Here is a 5,780-nt window from a genome sequence, read left to right as displayed (position 1 = left end):
AAAAAAAAAAAAAAAAGAATTAAGAATCTCAAATTCTGATCGCCAAAAGCCTGCCTCTTTGCTCTTCCTGATGAGCGGCCCCAGCTTCCAGCCCAAGCCCCCCTGCAGTAGGGTGTTGTTTTCTCCTTGGCAAAGAATGATGCTCTTCTGACCTTGACCTCAGGCTGGTGGCCTTGCAGGTCCTGGTCATTGAGCAGGTCCCAATGACATGTGTGGCTTCTCATATAGCCATTTTTCAAGGTCTCAGCTGGCTAGCAACCCTATACCAAAATTTGTTGGGGTAACCCCTCTCCACCTTTATGGACGCCAGCTGCCTCCTATTTTCTGATGACCTCCATGTTCTTGCTGAGGAATGAAAACACAGCCTTCAGGCAAGTACAAGGCAGAATACCCACCCACATAAGACTTTAAGGACCATTTCCTCAATGGAAAATCATTAAAATTTCAGAAGCAGCCCTACGACTTATTATTTTGTTTTGTTTTGTTTGTTTTTGCTTTTAGACAGGGTTTCTCTGTGTAGCCCTGGCTGTCCTGGAGCTCACTCTGCAGACAAAGCTGGCCTCAAACTCAGTGATCCACCTGCCTCCGCCTCCTAAGTACTGGGATTAAAGATGTGTGCCACCACTTGGCTCTGCTTATTAATTATTATTATACGTTATATGTGTGAGTGTTTTGCCTAATGCATGCTTGATGCCTACAAAGGTCAAAAGAAGGCATTGGATCCTCTGGAACAAGAGTTGTAGACAGTTGTGAGCCACCATGTAGAGGCTAGGAATCAAACCCCAGTTCTCTAGAAGAGCACCACAGAGCCATCTGCCCTGCCTCTGGGATTTGTTCAGTAAAGAGTATAGTTTAATCATGGTAAAAAATACACGGGTGGCATGATCTGGCCTTAGAGAGACTCATGACTGACTCCAGGAACTTGATATGTCCAGGGCTGGGAGGGGGTGGGGTTGGTAACCACTGCGGTTCACAGTCCAGACAGACCGGTCCCCAGCTTGCCTGCCTGGCATGGTGACCACAGGTGATCTGGCCTCTTTATCTCTCCAGCCTCAAGTCTTCTTCCTGCTTGAACTCTGTACCTGTAGCAATTAAAGCACTTGCTAGTTCCCTGGCAGTGTACCCCAAACCCCTGAACACCCCCCCTCTCAGTACTACACACTGTAACATGCCACCTACTGGATCTGTCCTTATCTTTACAGACTCAGTCTTGGGAGACCCATTAGGACACTTTCTCTGGAGGTGGGGCGCTCCTTAGGAGGCTTTCTGTGAGAGGACCCTCTAGGCAGCTTTCTCTGAAAGCGGGGAAGGGCACGTTAGACCTGAGGAAAAAGCATTTCCACAACTGTTCAATTAACGCAAGCTGTATTTAGAAGTATACAATGCCCTCGCCAGACAACTGTCTCCTCCTAAGTCTGGGTTTCAGTGGGCAGCCCCTTCCTGGTTTTGAGGTCCCTTTTATGGGGAAAGGTTAGGTTTGATAGAAATACCTGTTGAGGTAATTGGCTGTCAGCACCTAGACAGAGAGTGGGGCCTCAGGCTCAAGGCTGCTTGTGGGTAGTTAAGTGCAGGAATGTGTCTGCGTGGAAGGGAAGTCATTGCAGGTGTTCAGGAGCTTAGCAAGGCAAAGGGCTAGGTACACACCATGGGGGTCACAAGTTCAGCAGAGATTGGGAAACATAGTTTACAGGATGCATTAGGTGTAGGAAACAGAAACATTCTGGTAAAGTGTAGAGACTTAGTAACTATGTATGATAATGTGGCTCCTGATTTAGTTTCACAGGGGAATCCACCTTAGAAGGCTTTCTACAGGGAGATCTTCTGGGAGGCTTTCTCTGACTCCTTCATGGTGTATTATATTTGTTGTCCCTCTGTGTCCCCAGGGTTCCCAATACACCTCTAACCTCGTAGAACTAGGCTCCTCCATCCTGTTATTCTTCACTACAGAATCCCCCTCAAGTCTCTTATCATTGATGGTTATCTATAATGATTTTCCTGTCTGTTTCTGTCTCTTCCCCTGGTCCATGAGCTCCTCGGATTCAGGACCAGATGTGCCTTTCTCCTCTGCCTGAGAAAGCACCATGCCCTGGGTGAAGTCTCCAGCACACACCACAGAATGAAACTGACAAGTTAGCTGGTTATCACATCTTCCAATATGCACCTGGGATGCCCAGATGTACCAGTGAGTCCATCACAGGCAAGAACTTGTTCAGGGTTACTCTCTCAGTGCTGGTACAGAGCTCAGGACATAATAGGATACTAATAAATATGGAAAGAAGGGATGGATGGACGGTTGAGTGGATGGATGGATGGATGAATGGATGGACCAATCAGTGGGTGGAATGACAAGTGGAAGAACTAACATGAATGTAGGATAATAAAAATAATCAAAAACATTTATAAATAACCCACTAGATGACCCTGTCATTGCTGCTCACTGCTGGAAGGCTTCTCTTTGATTCTGTTGGCTTGTACTTTTGCATGGAGGAAGTGTGACTTCTAATGGAGTTTGTACAATCACCATCAAAACCCAATGACTGGAGGAACCTTTTAATGACCAGGCAAGGCATTGACACCAACTTACATTCATTAGTAACACTGGGATAACTTCTCCAGATGTCTGCTCCTTAACCTCCTAGATTTGTCCAATATAACCCTTTAGTTTTCCCAAGTTTTTTTATATTAAAAAAACAAAAATGACATATAATAAATAAAATAAATCTTTAAAAAAAAAAAAAGATGGGCTGGTGAGATGGCTCAGTGGTAAAGAGCACTGACTGCTCTTCCAAAGGTTCTGAGTTCAAACCCCAGCAACCACATGGTGGCTCACAATCATTCGTAGTGAGATCTGACACCCTCTTCTGGTGCATCAGAAGACAGCTACAGGGTACTTACATATAATAAATAAAATACATCTAAAAAACAAAAACAAAAGAAAAAATGCAGCCTGCTCAGGTGTCTTCTGCATAGTGTTTGAATTTAAGTAGTCATATGTCCCCAAACTGCCCCAACTCGGAGCACAGAATCTAATATAAGACTGTCATCAGCTGGAGAACATGTTGAAGTCAGTGGCCTGTGGTAAATGGTCATGAGGGTGCCTGTGGGTCACGCTGCAAGTAAGAGCAGTATTGATGTCCATGGACTGTGCTGCCATAGGAGGCCATGTTGATGTCCACAGTCTGCTGCTGCTGGAGACCATGCTGAGGTCGGTGGTCCATGGTCCGAGATGAAGCCAGAGGCCATGTGGATGTCTGTGGTACGTGCTGTCACCTGAACCCATGTGGAAATCCATGATCCACGTTCCTGTTGACTGTAAAGGGTAAGGAAGCTTCCTTTGCAGAGATATCAATGACTGCAGACTCAAGGTTGAGAATAAGAGACATGGAAAGCTTCTGCGACAACCTCTCTTCCCTGCCTCTCCCACCCCTGAAAAGAAACAATCTAGACGGGAAACCATTGAAGAGAGCTCATAGAAATTTGTGATCAGAATCCTAATGTGTAGCTCTCCACAGTTGTTGACTTCTGGTGGGGGTGCAGGACTCACGTTTCTTTAAGGGGCTGGCCACTGGGCCATGTTCTAGTGAGTATATGGGCAACACAAACTAAACTTGGTCTATGTTTTTTCTTATTTCTTTTATATATTTTCTTCTCTTTTTCCTTATCTGCTTCTTGTTTTGGGGGGAGGGGGGCTTCAAGGGTGAAGGGCTGGACCTGGGAAGACTGGGAGGTAATGTGATTGGGGTTTGTTATGTGAAACTCTCAAATAATCAATAAAAATATTACGTTCGGGGAGAGAAAAGCGTCATCAGCCATAATCATTAAGCACAGAGCTAGCTGTGGAATGCTGGAATAGTCTGGTTGGGTAGTCAGGACTCCCACGGATAGTTCTATTTTCACACAGCTGTGATCCGTACAGTTAGATAGTTGTACACACAGGTCTTTTTTTAACCTCCTGGTTACATTGTTTAACACATTTCCCCATGCCCCACATTCTCTTTATATTCCTCTTACTAAGTCACTTGAGGCTCCATGCCTTACCTGCCATCACTTGCACTCCAAGCTCGTCTCGGAGCTTAGTTAGGGTCTGGGACTGGTTCTGGTTATTCCCTCACTCAGTTTGTGAGAGGGCAGGCTGTGAGGAGAGGAAGGGCCTTGAGGAGAGGGCAGGCCAGGAGGTCATGCATTTTTCTAGAATATCTGCCTCTGAATCCTTGTCATCTTGGATCCTTAGCTCTTTCATCTGAAAACCGCAGATTACAACGTCTCATGAAGTATGGCGCAAGACTGATCTTTAAAAGCATGCATGGTGTTTATTTAATTTTTAAATTGCACTGATTGATTGATTGATGACTGAGTGGGGGTACATGTGCTTTGGGGCATGTGCAGGCCAAAGTCATTTTCCCCTTCCAACACAAACTTCCAGAGGATTGAACACATGTTGTCAGGCTAGCGTGGCAAGCACCTTTCTACCAGCCGAGGAATCTCATCAGCCCCATGCGTAACATTTAACCTAGCACCTGACACATAGTTAGCTGTTGATAGTGTTACTGTTCCAAATGGCGTGATTATTGTTGTATATTGTCCCTTCTCATAGGGTTCAGACATCAGGACTGTTCAGTTCTTACCATCATTACCCAAAGAATTCTTATTCCTTAACTCTCACAAGTAATTCTGCAGAATCCATCTTTAGGCACAGTGTGTCTTTCTTTTCCTCAGATTAAGATTTCCCTCTTCAGATTAAACTTTCCAGAGTGCTCTGTACTGAGAATTCTGGAATGTTTGTTTCTTTAAAAAACACAGAAGTATAAGAATATGTTTTTGTTTTAATCCTGGGTGGGGTTGCTTTGTAGCACCTGACTAAGATTTGTCTCGTGTTCTAGTAGAGGTATGATTTTGCCAGCTGCAGATAGTTACTGATATTGTGTGATGTTTGGAATTCTGGGGACTTTTCAGAGGGTATATAAATGCTAGGGCCCTGAGAAGTAGGTGTGAGTTGTTGGTTGACTGTTAGTTGGCTGTTGGTCACAGTTTGTTAAGTAGTTATGGTCACAAGAAGAAATGAAATATCCTGATGACAAAGATCAAACTTACCTCAAGGAACTCAACACCCCTAATCAGCAGGAAGCAGCCTGACAATAACATCAATCCCTTTCCAACCCCTGACTTTATTCCTTTATTTAGAGATCTCTTTCCTCTCCTCTCTATCCTTTTTTCTCGCTTATCTACTCTTAGGGGGTTGAAACGGTGGAAGAAAAAGGGGTGGAGAAGGGTTGAAGAGAGAAGAACCCATGAAGTAGCAAAAGCCAGCTATAGGGCTCCCCCTCTGCTTCATGAACCCATGAGTACAAGGCTGACCTGAAAACCTTCCCACCCCATGAAGCCTCCTCTTATTCCTCTCTAGGCTTAGGCCTTTGAACACTCGGTCCCCCCTTGGTGTCATGGTTTCAAGAGTTTAGGAAGAGCGGCCTTGCTGGGCATGGTCTTTGAGAGCAAGTGACTTTGCCCTACTTCTGCTTTGCTCTCTCAGATTTGATCTCTCAGCTCCCTACTCCTGCCACCAGGCCTGCTACCTGCTGCTATGTGTCTATACTATGATGCACTCTTACCCCTCTGCAACCAAAAGCCCAGATAAACTGTTCCTTCTGTAGGGAGCCTTGGTCATAGTATTCCTATCACAGAACAGAAAAGTTAATTAGTACAACCCTCAAAGAGACTGGCTGTCCCCAGCTCCACTTATCTACAGCACACAATCTCTACTATCGCTCCTGACCTGCTGTCCT

The sequence above is a fragment of the Mastomys coucha genome, unplaced genomic scaffold (genome assembly GCF_008632895.1).
Source record: "Mastomys coucha isolate ucsf_1 unplaced genomic scaffold, UCSF_Mcou_1 pScaffold15, whole genome shotgun sequence".
NCBI classification, from domain to species: Eukaryota; Metazoa; Chordata; class Mammalia; order Rodentia; family Muridae; genus Mastomys; species Mastomys coucha.
This window is presented reverse-complemented; position numbering follows the sequence as displayed.